The following is a 16,843-nucleotide window of genomic DNA, read 5'->3' as shown; positions in this document are numbered from 1 at the left end:
GACCTCTTGTACTTTGAGATGTATTTGTGTGAGCTCACCAGGATTCGTAGAAACATGGAATTATAGAATGGTCTGGGTTGGAAGGAACCTTAAAAGTAATCTACTTCCAACCCACTAGATCAGGTTGCTCAGGGCCCCTTCCAGCCTGTCTTTCAAGTCCTTTATATGCAACTCTGGTGAACTGAGAAACAGTTCTAAAAAAATGAAAGAATAACCAAATCAATTGCATGATTCCATATTTTGCTGTGCTGCAGCAACATCATGCTACTATCTATCCAGAGTACATCATCAAGCCATTAATATTGTTTTTAAATAAGAAGCTTATTTGCACTGTAGCTGCTTCACATTGATTTTTCACTGAAGAAAGATGTGTTCATAGGTAAAGCCAAGGAGAAAAGTGGCACTCTAAACAATGCAGACCGCAGGGAGAGGTGGGATGCAGGAGTTCTATTCCAAAATACATTTCACTGTTATGCTCAATAGCGCGAGAGAAGCACTTCTGTCATGCCAAAGAGCAGGAGAGATTGGAGCAGTACCAATTACAGCTGGTACTGAAAGTTAGGCCAATGGGATAAACAGGAACGTCGACACAAGGGAGCACGGGTTGGGAAAGTTAACACGGCCATAGTTCTGCGATGCTGTGGGAGATCTCGCCCTGTTGCAGCAGCTCTCAGTCTGTGCCCATTGCCTCTTGTCATGTCACTGGGCACCACTGGACAGAGACTGGCTCTGTCCCGTTTTCACTCTCCTCAGGTGTTTACAGGATTGGTGAGATCCCCCTGAGACTCCTCTAGCGAAGCGTCCCAGCTCTCTTGTCCCCTCCTCGTGGGAGATGTTCTAGTCCCTTCATCATCTCTGTGCTCCTTCTCTGAACCGTCTCACGTTTTTCTATGTCTGTCCTATACTGAGGAGCCCAGAACTGGACACAGCCCTGCAGGCATGGCCTCACCAGTGCAGAGCAGAGGGGCAGGACCCCCTCCCTCGATCTGCAGGCAGCACTTTGCCCAATGCAGCTGAGGACATCCTGAGCCTTCTCTGCTGCAAGGGCACACCCCTTACTCCAGTTCAACCCTGTGTCCAGCAGGACCCGCGGTCCTCTCCTACCAAGCTGCTTCCCAGCTGGGTGGCCCCCAGCACATATCTGTGTATGAGGCTGCACCTTTACAGGTGCAGGACTTTGCACTCCATGTTGAACTTCATGAAGCTCCTGTTGATGTTCTTCTGGATGGCAGCATGACCCTTTGAAATGTCAGTCACTCATCCCAGGTCAGTGACACCAGCCAGGCTGCTGAGGGTCCATTCTGCTCCATCATCCAGATCATTAATGGAGATGCTAAGCAGGACTGGACCCAGCACAAACTGCTGGAATGCACCTCCAGTCACTGGCTTCCAAACAGACTTTGTGCCACTGGCCACCACCCCCTGGGCCCCAGCAGTCCGTTTTCTACCCACCTCACCAGGCACATCCAGCACAGATATCAACAACTTCTCTATGAGAATCTTACAGGTGACTGTGTCAAAGGCCTTCCTGAAAACCATATAGGTTGCAGAGTCAAAGAGCCTTTTGCTCATGTAAGTATTTTTTCAATTCCCAATTGTCAGACTTCTCGCTTCTCCATGCTACAGTTCAGTGGACAGTTTGCCTTTGTTGATGGACTCTTTGAAGGGTAGCTGTGTCTGGCCCTGGCAGAAAGCACACCTTCCTGATGAAGAGAAGCCTTCCCAAAGCTCACTGAACCAACCTTCTCCTGGATTTCATTCAGCCTTGGATCAGAGCCACTGTGGATAGATGAGAGAAGACTTCTCAACCCTGAGGAGTGCCAGTGTTTAAAGCTGTGTAAATCCTCACTCATCTTTCATCACTGAACACTACCTCTTGCTGAGCTATTAAAGCCATATTCACATGCCCAAGAGATTCTGTGAGTGATTAATAACAATGGGACGACTGTTATTTAATTACAGTCAAGAGTATTAGGGAAAGTTATGATATGGTGAATGCACCTGCAGGACAGACTTCTCAGTATAGATCCTTTACATGGCTGGAGCCATATTACCAGAAACACTGTGGGCATAATGACTCTAAGGAATCTCATGGAAGAATTAATTAATAAATGTTGAAGTGGGTTTGATAAAGGAACTGATCACATGGGTGAGGTCTATATCCAAGTGGGTATAAATAACTTAGCACTGGCTTTGCTGAAATCCATTTGTCCTCCATCCAACTGCTTTGGGATAATATCCCTCAAGGTAAGCCTTTCTGGGTGTTCTTTATAATAAGGGAAGCAGGAAGAAAACAATGTAGAATAAGCTATTTGTGACTTAGGAGCAATAGAATAAATATAGGTAAGAGATTTGGGAAAATAGACTATAAATATTTAGAGCTGTTAGATTTAGAACCTCACTTTCTGATGAAATATTACAAGATTTTCTAACAGAAATAAATTCAATATTTGAGCTCAGAAAAGCAGATAATGATCAGTAGGCACATATTTGAAAAAATTATATATATATGTTCATTTATTTGGCTGTAAAAAGGTCTAAGCCTGACTTACTTGGAAAATCATTCTAAATTTAAAGTAATTTGTGACTGTAGTTAAAAAACAATCTATCGTCTTCCATTTAATGAAAACTAGTGCAACACATTTAGAAGAACTTTTTACACACATCTCTTGAAGCTCTCCAAACAACATCACTTTTCTCGTTAGGAAAATTTATGATCTATTACATCAGCCTCAACACAGATTAGGATAAATGTTTGACTACAAATTTTTGTGATATGAAACAAATATAATGGATTGCAGATAAACTGAATTCCATAGGCATAATCTCAGGAAAACGCTTCATTTACATAGTGTTTCACAATATCTTCATTTAAACATAAGAATTATTTGAACATCCTGTTAAATCAATGAAGATGTAAAAACTGTTTGCAAAACAAATGAAACTGCAAGTGCACCATTTTATTGCTAAATGCCAATTTCACAGAGTCTGTTGAATCACTTAAAGCAACACCAAAATAAATATTGTTAGTCAGATTTATAGAGGACATTGATAAAATAAGGATATATAAGGCTCATCATTCCTGTAATATGTGTGTTTACTCTGATAAGGGTAAAAACTGAATTTCATCAGGCAGCAATACATCCAGGCTACAAAAGAATGATGTCCTAAAATTAGGTCTTCCCATTCCCAGATTGAAGAGATAACATTCTGTCTAATATTTTACTTAACTCACCAGGCACGCCAGTCTGCTGCGTGACTTTTTTCTTGTCTTTGGATAAAACAAAAAATGATTTTAATTCTGCTGGTATCTATGTCCATGGTGGTGTACAGTGGTAAGTGGCAATGTATTTTTATATTTATTTGACATTATGTCAAAATACTGGTTTAAGTATGTGCATTTGGAAACAGTCCCTTAGAAACACACCTTCTCTCTCCTCAAATTTTGGTGTGCAATACCCAAATGCACTTGAAGAAATTTCTTTATGAAGTACTTATATTTTTCTCAGGACTTGTAGTGAAGCAAAAAAAACCATGTAGTGGGGTTAAAAATACAACCAAAAACTTGCAACTTCTGTTTGCTAGCATTTTGTCATTCTTTAAGTCATTGAGACTCCAAAAGTTATGTTTCATATAAAGAAATTCTACTCATTAAATACATTTGTATTCTCTTAATTCTCCAAACCATTCAGGGCATCCTGAAATACAACCCATGTTCAGCCAAAACTCCTCTTTTAATTTTACTGTGAACAGGGCTTTTTCTTCATATATATAAACTCTTTAGATTTTATTGTCCTGGGTGAATGAACTTCCCAGAGTCAGGGATGAGCAAACATCTCGAATTTCTGCAGTCTCTGAACTGTGTAGGAATGTCAGTAAGAGTTGTGAGGTGCAAGTGAAGAGAAGGACCCCTGCAAGGTCTATCACAATTTCTGGTTTATCCATGGGGATATTTCTGAAGGAAAGAGAAAACCCAGGACCCCAGCATAGACAAATTCTGCACTGACCCACATCAACTTCACCAGTTGCCTCTCTTCTGAGGGGTTGCTTGCATTGCAATTCAGAAAAGAAATAGGTCTTACACAAAACATAGGTTAAAATGATGAAGCTGAACTTTAAGATTCCTACTATATAAAGAGAAATCAGGGAGAATATTCACATTTCCCACTGCAGTGATAGTGAATGCCAAAATACCTGCACTGTTTATTCATTTAAAAAATAAATATATATACTTTTATATTGATAATGGACTCAAAATATCTGGACACTCATGAATTTTTCTGACATAATATTTGAAGAACAATTCCCCAAAACCTTAAAAAGCTGTTCAACAGTGTTTAGATTTCCGCCCCCCCCCAGCTAAGTACAATCTGAGCAAGAAGATTTAAAGTGTTACCACGTTTAGATTTGGGGAGGATTATTGGTTTATATTTGTATAGGATTTATTCTGCTGATCTCTGCTTTGAGACTGAACCAAGTCTCTGTGCATGAAATAGCATCTTTGAGAGGAATTAATGTGATTTACTTCGAATAAATCAAATAGTTTGGCTTTGCTGCACCCTGCCTTTTCCTGGCATAGTTAAGATTTTTGCTTCCCAAGGATTATAATGAGTGCATCCATGCTCTGTATTAGGACATTTTTAGCGAGCCATGACTGAAAAAAATGACTGGAGGTGCAATGATGTTTTTGATGGGGTTTTTTTTTTGGCAACACTTCAGAAAACTGTTGTCAGGTAGGAAAATCACAGTTGCAGTCCAGAAACAATTTTAAAGAAATTCCATGGATGAGGTGTACAATGGGAAAGCCCAAGAGCTGACGTATCATACAAGTCTCCTCAAAACGTGCTGAGTTTTTTAGCAGGTTTTAGACAGAGGTGAGAGAAGTTGGCATCCCCAGGGTCTTCTGAGATTTAAAGGATTGATTTTTGTAGTGAAACCTTTCGCTGGTTCTACAGGGAATGTAGAGCCAGTGAAAGGGTTAGGGCTAGGGTTAGGACATTGGACCAGTAGCTCCAAATACATGATACCAAAAAGAGGAAAATAGAATAATTACTCCAGAAAGTCTTTCCTCTTTGTTCCAATTTAAACAAAAGTAAGCAATCTTGTTAGCAAACATTGGCTCATTGATCTTGACTTGGTGACAATTAGAAATATTTTTCTTCATAATGAGAGGATTAGAAGAGCCAATGGTTTGCCAAACTGCTGACCCTGCAGCAGAGATTCCTCTCCAGGGGAACTTCAAAAATGTATGTGTTAATTGGGTGTACACAGTTCAGTTTGCTGAAAAGAATTAAGTACAAGTGAAGGATACTGGAGCAATCACAGTTTCCAGTACCCCTGGAAATTTATCAATTTTCTCCTCTGATTCATTTCACCTCAATGGGATTTTCATGCTTTCAAATATTTTGCTGAAAGGACCAAATTATTAATGGCTATTCATCAAGAGACAGTTAGTTTGAGCTCTGGTGTTATGCAGTGTGTCAAACCTGGCTCTAGTTGCACTTGGCAGAACCTTGCTCAGGGAATGTTTGTCATTGCTGGGGAAATACGGGCTTTAAGCCAGAAAATAAGGGTTAGTTTTTCTTTAGCAAGCATGTGCACAAATATAGCATTCAATGCTGGTTTTTTGCAAGGCAAGCCATTACTTTGCCTGAAGCTGAATTCCTCATGGCCATGAAGCTTTCAACAGACTTGTTCCACTTCTGTAAAAAGGCCAGCTTTTATTGAGAGACCTTTTCTGGTTTGTGGAAAGCAATTTTTTCCCCTTGGTCCTGCTGCAGTGAAGGACACTTCTGATGGGTTGCTATTTACCTAAAAGCTTCTCATTGTGACCAAGAATTTCAGGAAAAAGAAGAACACAAGGGAAAGCACCTCTCCCTGCCTCACTCAATCCTGTATACATATTCAGCAACTGAACTTGAGAAACTAATTGCTGGGAGCATATGATTGTTATCATGAAAATCTTGTTCACACCACAAAAGTTTTGGACATCCTGAAAAAACACTTCTATATGATCTAAAAAAAAATTTTTAAAAAATCCTATTTTTCCTAATCCCTTGCTAAACATAGAGTTAAGCCTTATATCTAAAAACCCCTTCTCTGCTTTACTCTTTACACCTATATTTATTGCAGGAAAATGTAACAGATGAGCAAGACAACTGTCAGCTCTTTCCCAGAATCTCTTATAGAGAAAAAGGACAGCTTTCCTAATGCCAGTTATTCTGAGATATAAGTTATGCCATGAATTTAACATTATGGGCTTTTTCAGTTTTAAATATTTAGATTCTTGAGACAGTAAATACTCTTTACTTACTATGTTTTTTAAAAAACCCAAGGTTAAATAAATCCAAAGTAACACACTGTCTTCTGAAATCATGCAGAGGAAAGGAACAGGTTAAAAAATGGGAAGGGAGAGAACAAATATTAGATTTCCCTCTAATTCAGGACTTGGCAAACAGAAAAAAATGCAAGTGTTGAAAATTTACCAAATCTACCACATCACCTTCAAAAGGAAAAAGAGATAATTAACTTAAAATATAAAGAGTTATAGGAAGAGAGACAATGACCAATAAGACTTTGTGTTAAATAACTCTGCTTCAAATTATAGCACAGGGTTACAGAGTATTTGGGACATAGTTGGACAATAAAACAATTTCATATAATTCTACTGATTTGTCCCAGTAAGGGCTATTGTTGAGATGAGCACACAGAGACAAGGGTTAGCACATCCTCAGTACATGTTTAACAGAGACTGGGTTTTGAGCTGAAGTGGGTGTCACTTACCAGTACACACCAGTACACACCAGTACACGCCAGTACAATTCTGGGCTTCCCAGGGTGCGGAGCTGAGTAAGTGCTTCATGGCTTTGCTAAATCAGCTTGCTGGTGTAGGAAGATATTCAGAATGCCTGCAGTGTATGTGTCATAATGAAATATATATTGCTGGTTTACTGTGATTTTTTGGTTTTGGGTTTTATTTTTAAATCTTTTTCTTCTCAAATTTATTTGCTGAGGTAGGTGGCCAAGAACTGGAGCCGCCAGCATTCCTGCCAGAGCTGCTTAACACACCTGAAAGAATCTTGAGTAAGAAAGGTTTAAGCTTTACTTTCTGCAATATTGCATGGCAGTGGGGAATCTCTTGAACTCCAGAAGCATCACAGGGAAGTGTGAGCAAATAGCTAGGAACTCATCTCAAAATGGTTTAACAACTGAAGCAAGACCAGGGGAAGTCTGGGGACAGTTATTGTCATTTATCTTTTTTAAAATAAGCATGGTTTGTTTATTTATTTTTTCATTTAGACAATGCCACGCTCTTCAGCGGAGTCTTTCAAAATGTGGAAAGTGTTGCATTGTTTTTTGGTAAGCACCTGTTCTAGTTGTACTTGAGCACTGAATAGAAATCCTGTGGGGTTTGCTTTTATGTATTTACTAAGATGGAGGGGGTTTTTTTGCATGCAGATGTCCCCAAAGACCACTGTAACACTAGATACTGCTGAGTGACAAGCACTGCTCAGTGTCCCTGTGTCACTGCCTTGTTTGGGCTCCGTGTGCATGCAAACATCATCCATGTGCGACCCACACCTGCCTCACCTCCCCTTACCAGGTGTTTTATGGCTGCTCTCTTTCCAGACTGCCTGGGTTCTCACTTCACCTGGTTACAATCCATCTTCACTAACTTCCCTGCCCTTCTCAACTTTGTGACCAAAATGAAGTGTGTTACTGGGTTTTGTCCCAGGGATTTTGAAGACTATGGTTGCTCTTGCCGGTTTGAGATGGAAGGGCTCCCTGTGGATGAAGCTGATGAGTAAGTCATATCCATGAGAGGTCCTTTTCTGCTCTGACTGGCAGTAAATGCCCTCATACTCTGATTATCCAAAGCATGACACTTGTATAAGTGAATTAAAGACAGTAATAAAAATGTAGATTTATTTAGGGGTAAGTAACACCATCTGGCCCTAGTGAAAGTGTAATCTCAGGCCAGGGCAATCAAATGGTTGTTCACTTGTATCAGCAGGAGGTGTGAAAGGAAATTCAAAGAGAATCAAGATGTATCCATGTCTGTGAAGAAAAAGGGTTTTCCAACAACATAGTGTATTAATTCCCTGAGTGAAGACAGCAATGGCTCAGAAAGTGTTAATGCTTATAGATGGAAATTAATCCATCCACTCTGCAGCATGGGATGGCTGGGAAAATGGAGACCTAACCCATGGAAAAAAGCCATGGAACTTCTCTGTGAAAGGTTTTCTGAACAATTGTGATGACATCCTGAAATGGGAGCTCGAGTCAGTTCAATGGATTGATACTCAAGAGCTGAGCACCTGAGTTTTTGCTTCACTCACCTTCATTTTAATGCAGAGCAGCACAAACCCAGAAACTGCAGAACCATCCATCAGCAGGTTTGTCCTGAGAATCATCCACAGAGCCAGCTTGTATTTACAAATTGGTTTGCAGCCCTGGGGTGAGGTTTCCTTAGCAGCACAGAACTCCTGCTCCCGTGTGCAGCAAACAGAGACTGATTATTGCTTTGCCACTGACAGAGATGTGCTCTTGGTTCAAGGGAGCCTCTAAACCAGTGGCTGTTGTGTGTCTTTCCCAGAGACAGTTCCCACAGTGCTGCAATTTTTTTCACTGATGTTATTTCTTAGAAACTAGTTTTGTAAACCTTGGGGCTTGTCTGTGCCATTTCTGTTCCACGGAAAAGGGCTCAATGCCTCACTGCAGATTTTTAAGGCATTGGAAAGTACTAGTGCCTATAAGACCAACCTTTTCCCATTTCCCAGAGTAGCTCATTTTCATATCTAAATTAGGAGACAAGTTTACCTCCATGGTCCATATGAAGGAGAAGCAGGCCCAGAGGTCAATGCATGTTTTACAATCTCCTGCTTGCAAAGGAAAACTGAGTAAACTTTTGGATTAACTGTTGCAGTAAATGCTGATGTAATTGTGATTCTCCAAACGAACAAGCAGTGCAGAGAGTTTGTGTTAGACTTCTTATGCAGTTAGAGGAGCTTTTAGATGCTAACACCTCCCTAGACCTCAGGCAGAGTCAGAAGAGTGTTGAGACATCACCAGTTAGATGGTTAAAACCCTGTTCCTGATGGAGCTCACAGATTTCAGCCTCATGTCTGCAAGAATGCACAGTAGAATTTGTGGTGCAGAGGAGCCATCAGGCCCCTCTGCTGAATGCTACTTCCCTTCACTTTTTAGATACATTCCTCAGAGTCCTTCTTTGGTTGTGAAGGCAAATTAAATATTGTGATCATTATTAACTAATATAGTCAGTGATTAAATATGAAATGCTTTCTAAATATAGGGGATGAGAAAGTGCACGTGTGGCCTAGAAGGGAGCCTGGCCAGGGGCAGGTGTTTGCTCCGTGCTCCGGACAGTGCAGGAGTGCTCCAGACCACGGGCAGGCTCAGTGCACGTGCAGGGCTGTGGGGGCTGTGTAAGGACACATTCACTGTGTCTTTAGCAAGAACCCCACGAAAGATAACTCCTTACATTGTGATCACAAGTTCACCCTTCCTGGCAGCAGATGCTGGGTTTGGGTCTTCATGTTGTCTTTGCATTCAGCATTGTCCTGGCCAAATGCAGTTCAATAACAGAGCTGTGTCCTGAGTCCATTGCTCCGAAATGAGGGTATTTGAACCTAAATCTAACAGCAAGCCCTGTTAATCTATGTAACAATTTTACCTGGGGTAAACGATGGCTGTTTTACTGGTATGTCATTTACAGCTGATGTCAGTGCACACAGATGCTGTGTAGATGATTTTACCTGTACAAAGAGCTGAAGAGAGGAGAGGATTGAAGAAGAACTTGTTGGTTTAGTTGACTTTTTATTCCTATTCATAACTAAAGTGGCCCTGCAGGCAATTTGAGGTTGGCAGGACAACAGGGGTGCAGGAAAACACAAGGTTTCTGACTGTTCATGTTGTGTAGTGGCAGAAGAAAGCTGCTTTACTCCAGTGCAAGAAAAATATTTTATGGCCCTTCTGCGTGGGTAAATGGTGCATTTCAACTGTGATTATTGCATAGAAGTACAAGAAATACAGGATAAAATTGCATGTATTTATATAGTCCCAATGAGACACAGGGATTGACAAGGCATTGCAGAACCATTAACCCTCCATGGTTAACCTCCAGGCTCAGTGCAGTTCTCCCAGTTTGCAGTGAGAAAGGTTAGGACAGGACTGGATCCAGGATCTCTAGAGCTGACTCATGGGGCATTGCTTGTCAGTAAGCTAGCAGTGCTGGGAAGTACATGGGCACTGGTAGTGGATTTATTATTTAAAGTGCCTGTAGAGTCCTTGCAAGCACCTGGGTACCACAGCAGGACAGAAATGCTTGGTAACCCACAGCACGCAGACCTGCTCCACCCCTCAGTTTTGCACCCATCTATAGTTATCCCACCACTCTGACTCAGGGAAAGGCAGCACTTGGCCTTTCTTGTGTCTGGGGATCAAACCCTTTTCTCATTTGGCAACTTTTGCAGTTTTGTGTAAGAGCAAAATGACATCACTAGAGTCTGACCTTGAACTGAAACTAAATTGTGTGACCTCGCTGTAATTTCATTTTTAAGATGCTGTTTTCAGCACCGCAAATGCTACGAGGAAGCCCTGGAGATGGAGTGCACGTGGGATGCATCAAAGATATCTGCAGATGTCAGCTGCTCTACTAAAAACCTGACCTGTGGTGAGATTAACCTGTCAAAAGAGCTTAACACTGGAGCCTCACTAGGGCCAGAAGCTTCTTCTGGTTTACCTACCAAAAGTCATGGACAAATTAATCAGAAACCACCTCCACTTCCCAGGGTTCCTCCTCCTGGGATTTCCCTGACTTTGCAGGACCACTAAGCATTGTTTGAGATGTCTCCACACATCAGAAATGCAGCAGATGCTGAGGAGAAACCTGACAAACAATCTTCTTCTGAGACATAAAGGCCTGATTTTTCTGCAGTTTGAGGGATCAAATTCTTTATTCAGAGGTCATGCACACTCCTCAGGTACAGCAGCCTCACCAGTGAGGGCAGAGACCATGTGTTACATCAGGAGCTATTCCATGTTAGGCTGGTACAGGCCTCACAAGAGTGCAGTGGGGTTCTTTAACGCCTAGTAACTTTTAATATAATTTTTCATCAAGTATTGGCTCTCAGAAAAGACTATATGCTAGAACATGGTTTGAGGATACCAGCAAAGAGGGGCAGAACCCCTAAACTAATACCCTTACATCTTATATAAGCAACAATCCCATCCAATTTCCATTTTTTCTTTCAAATTAAAACCATTTTTGCTATTTAGGCCAATGTCTAAGGGTCCAAGTGCATTTAAACATTAATAATGCTTTTTAAGCCTTTCTATATAGTCCCCATCAAAAATATGAAACATAAGTTTCAGCTATGAAAAGTCAATGTTTTTTTAAACTCTGAAAGGTAGAAGGTTTTGAAGAGGGAAAATAGTATTTCCTGGGAAACTGCTTCATATCCTTTATATTAGGAAGAAATTCTTTCCTGTGAGGGTGGTGAGGCACTGGCACAGGCTGCCCAGAGAATTTGTAGATGCCCCATCCCTGGAAGTGTTCAAGGCCAGGATGGATGGGGCTTTGAGCAACCTGTTTTAGTGGAAGGTGTCCCTGCCCATGGCAGGAGGTGGAACGAGATGAGGTTTAAGGCCCCTTCCAATCCAAGCCATTCTATGGTTCTCTGATTTTTTATAAGGAGCAAATCACAAAGGTTTGGCTTGTGGACTGTGACTTCTTGGAGTTAGGAGGAATATTTTAAAGAAGACTGTGAAATGTCGAATGCAGTATCAGCTGTATTAAGTTTTCCATGGAAAAACAAGAGCATTGCTCTGTTGTCCTCCATACTCTGCAGACCCAGCCAGAGAGGCAATAATCTGCTGCCAGCCATGCCAGGCTGCATCGATTGGTGTTTAAAACCAGGGTTAGACTACAAAACTTCACTGTGTTTAGCATGGAGAAGCACAGTATAAATAGGTTTACATCTAACAAAATATGGACACAAACCTTACAGGGAAGAAAAAGCAGGAGGTGGAAAAGATTTTTCAATAGAGCCTTGTTTGTACTTTTGTTTTATTTCCAGAGTCTGGGGATCCCTGTGAACAGTTCCTCTGCAGCTGTGACAAAGATGCCATTGAATGCTTTGTGAATGCACAGATTAACTCCTCCTTGAATGGGCTGGATGTCTCCTCCTGTCCATCTCCAGTTACAGGTAACAATAGGGATCTGATCGACTGCCCCCTCCTGCCAGATTTTCCACTGGCATCAAATGTGACCCAATGAGAATGAAGCAGGAGCTGGGTGCTTTCCTGTCATAAATCTGGTCTCTATTTCATGTGTCCTGTCCATTTACTCCTACCTGGGTGAATAACAGGAGAGAAGGTGGTGGCAGACTAATTGCTGTCCAGGAGCAGAGCCAGGAGAGGCTTCTGAGGTGGGGAGGGGGCTGGAGCCCATGAGGAAAGAGGAGGAGGCCTGGAGGAGATCTTTTTGCTCTCAGTAGCTAGTGGGGTGTGTAGAAAAGATGGAGCCAGACTCTTCTTGGAGGTGCACAGGGACAGGACAAGAGGCAGAAGATACAACTGCAACAGGGAAATTCCAGTTAGATGTGAAGAAATTTTTTCTTTGGGAAGTTCCTGTCAACTGGAATGAATGATACTTGTGATCAGGTCACTAGCAGGAATGCTAAAAATATTGCTACTCCAAATCTTCCCTTAAACCATTCAAAAACTGACTGGAAAAGCAAAAACAGGCTTACTCTGTTCAGGTACCTGATTTCCATTTTGGAAGGAAAAATCCCTGCTAAAGAAGAAGGGGATGTTTGTCTCCATTGTCACACACTGATCCATGCTCTGCAGCTGAAATTACAGCCTTGCAAGACCAAATGCCTGGATTAAAAACTTCATTCATATGGATTGCAATGAGAGCATGGCAGGGGCAGGACCTCTGGGCTCCCAAGCTGAGGGAGATGTGAAAAAGCAGAGTTAGCTTTTCTAATCCTTTGGCCCACAGTCACAGCCCCCAGTGCTAAGGACAGACACACACACCTGTATCACCTCCTGGATGTGTGCATACCCTCCTGAATGGGTCAATGGAGAAGAAAAATGCCCCAGGAAAGTTTGCATCAAAGCCAGGTTGTTGTCTTTTTTTAAGACAGTAATATTTCACTGGGATCAGATGACCCTAATATATAGTATGGGAGGTCCAACACACTAAAAGTAAAGGGGAAATTGTTCGGTGCTAACAGGAAAGTCATGCTGATTTTACCACTGCTGACAAAATAGATTCAATTTTAGTTCGCTGGATGCCTCCGCTAATTTTTGGCCCCTGATTATATTTCTTGATGGAAAAAAAAACACCTTTGAATGAAACATTTTCATTTAATGTTCACTCATGTTATGATCCTTCTGTGTAACTGTTCTGTTCAATTCTGACTTTGAAAAGAAAAAAAAACCCTATCTGATGAATCCATAGGCAAAGGGTTTTGGTAGGTTCTTTATTACAGAGAAAAATTAGAGTGAAATGGACATGTATTTGACTAAATCTTTGATTTAATAGGAATACATTCAACAGACTCCTGATTTGTACTATTCAGATAAAACAGTGAAAAAGTCCCCTTCTCACACCTTATGAGAGACTTTTCTCTTTCAGAAACAACCAGCAAGAGAGAGCTGACAACACGTCACATGGAGGGTAGGTCATCTCTGTAATTCTGTGTCTGGAATGTATTAAATTGAGAACAATTTATGCTCAGGAAAATAAGCTACAGAAATGGGAATTTAAAGAATGCTGATTGCCAGCCAATTCCCCTTGTTTAGGCTGAAATTCTCTAGGATTATTTTTTATTATTATACTGTATGTTGCTCAGTAGAATTTAGGAACAGCTGGGTATAAATACTAAAGCAATATTTTAATATTGATACTGTAATTATAATAATATCTAGAAATAAGTTCCCTTCTGACAACTCTGATCATGTTATGCCATGATACAGTCTAAGGAGGACCCTAAGCCACGAGTTTCTGAAGTAAAACATTTTTTTTTTGCAGAGTTTGTTCATCAAGGGACTGATGAAACACAGGCTGTGACTGCATCTGTGGAAGGAGGTTTGCAAAAAGCTCTGCTTTCAGCTCCCAAAAGCTGAGAGAATACAAGATGTTTGCTTTCTTTCTGCCCTTCTAAAAAGACTGATGTAAAAGTAGATGTAATGTTTTGGCAATGGAATTCAAGATTGAATGGGAAGGTGCAATTTTTCAATTTGTGCATGTAATGTGTTTACAGTAAGTTTCCCAAGGGCTGAGAATGAACGCTCTACAACAAAACCTGTTTTCATCAAAACAGCCTTTTTTCCCTGGGAACACAGGTTGAAGCAGGTGAGCTGTTCGGCAGAGATGCCCTCTGTGGGTGCCAACCACCGGACCCACTGCCAGTTGCATATTTCTTGTCTTCAAAAGATGTTGAATTAATTAGGATCAAGTAGCACGAGGAAATACTGAGCATGGTTTGTGGCAATGAGCCACCAGTTTGGTGGCTTGTTTACTTGTAACACAGAGATCCAGGCTGAAACCTCCTCAATCTGGTGCCTCCCGGTGAGTCGAAACCACGAGACCTGGTGGTTCTTGTGACAGTCTTAAATTTTTTTATACTTTTTTTTTTTTTTGCTACACTCAGTGGTTGAAACTGTTCTCTTGTCTGCATAGTGAGCACTGCAACACGAGAGGCCAGGGACAGAAGGAACCCAAAACACTTCGTATCTCTGGGAGGGGCTTGTAAGATATGAAACAGAGATGGAGACCGACCTTGGACCATTATGCACTTTAGCTGCTGCACTTCTGTTTTGTGGCTCCATCATAAGCAAAGCCACACTCTTGTTAAGAGAGGAGTGGCTTCAGAGGTGTTTGGCAAAGTGGACTGCAGGTGCTGGTCCACAGCTGGCTCAATAGAAGGCCATTGGCACCTTGGCCTGTGTCAGCAGTAGTGTGACCAGCAGGACCAGGGCAGTGATCATCCCTCGGCATCATGAGGCTGCACCTCAAGTGCTGTGCTCAGCTGTGGGCCCCTCACTTCAGAAAGGACATTGAGGTGCTGGAGCATGTCCAGAGAAGGGCAACAAGGCTCATGGAAGGACTAGAGAACATGAACATGTCTTCTGAGGAGTGGCTGAGGCAGATGGGTTTGTTTAGTCTCGAGAAGAGGAGGCTCAGGGGGCCCTCACTGCTCTCTACAACCACCTGACAGAAGGGTGAAGTGAGGTGGGGGTTGGTCTCTTGTGCTGTGCCTGCAGTGAAACAATCAGAGGAAATGGCCTTCAGGTGAGACAGGGGAGATTCAGATTAGATATTAGAAAGAATTTTTTCACTGTTTGGGTGCTCAGGTATTGGAATGGGCTGACCAGGGAGGTGGTGGAGTCACCATCCCTGGAGGTGGCTAAGAGGTGTCTGAACCTGGTGCTGGGTAATGTGGTTTAGGGGTTACAGGGGCGGTGCTGGGCTGACAGTTGGACTGGGTGATCTGAAGGTCTCTTCCAGCCTTGACAATTCCATGATTCTCTGTTCAGAGACTCCATATCTGCCAAGCACACAAAGCAACAAGCACTGGATATGTGCAACCAGGCCACTGCTTAACTCAGAAATTCACAGTGTGGTTTGGGTTGGAAGGGGCCTTAAAGCTCATCTCATTCCAATTCCCCTGCTGTGGGCAGGGACACCTTCCACTAGACCAGGTTGTCCAGGGAGAGGTGGAAAACTGGATTTTTTGAGAATTTAAGAACCTGGTTAAAAGCTGTAGTGTGCTCCTCTGGGTGAGCCATTACCCTAAGCATGAATCTGGAATAATGAAAACCACTCTTTTTTTTTTTTTTAAGAAACAATGTTTCTGACATTTAAAGGTTTGTGGGTTTATTTGTTTTTTATTTTTTTAAATAGCAGTGCATGCACAAGTCTATAGGTACCAGAAGAGGCTATATGCTAAATGTAAGTGCTGGCTGCTCCTTCATATCCTTCCTGTATTATCAAAGTAGTTTTCTACCAGATATTTTTCATCCTAGCAACATCTCCAGTGTTGATTCATATTTTTCTATCTGCTTCTGGAAGACTTTGCGATAGAAAACAGAACTCCTGAAGAAGTGAGAGAACCTGTATTTGCACTTGTGTTGCAATATTTTACTCCCTAAAAAAACAACTACACGTGCTCTCTAATGAGGCATATTCCATCAAAAGGCTCCGCATATTGCCAAGGAATAAAAACCTGTATCAGGAATTTTAGAAAGCTGGAAAAAACATAGATAATATATCTAATCAGTCTTTGAAGGAAACATTTTGAGAACTACTTACTCTTTAACCAGTTGTCTCCCCATTTAAGCCCAAAGAAACTTCAACATTGCCAGCTGTGGGAGCTGCATTAAACCATAGTTAAGTATCACTGACAAACTCATTCAAAGGCAAAGGAGTTCTTCTTCACGTCACAACATTCTAACAACACAGAAAAGGACGTGGAGATGATTTTTTGGATCACTTCATAGCTATGTTTATAATTTATCAAAAGGCAGCTGACAAATGAAAATCATTTTATCAGGTAAAGAAACAAATTAGAGGTTAGGGAGGTATTTGGACTTAGAGCTGTCCATCCATACCTGACTTTCAGTGCAGGTAAACACAAGATGTTCACAGGGAACTTGGCATCCTTCTGTGCACAACACTGGGATTCCAGACCTAATCCTGTTTAATCTATTTGTCTGACAAACTGACTTAATATTGAATTTCCCAATTCAGCCATATTTATGCTGCTTCATTCATAGAATCATAGAATCCTATGTTAGTGCAATGTACATT

The sequence above is a fragment of the Corvus moneduloides genome, chromosome 1 (genome assembly GCF_009650955.1).
Source record: "Corvus moneduloides isolate bCorMon1 chromosome 1, bCorMon1.pri, whole genome shotgun sequence".
NCBI classification, from domain to species: domain Eukaryota; kingdom Metazoa; phylum Chordata; class Aves; order Passeriformes; family Corvidae; genus Corvus; species Corvus moneduloides.
This window is presented reverse-complemented; position numbering follows the sequence as displayed.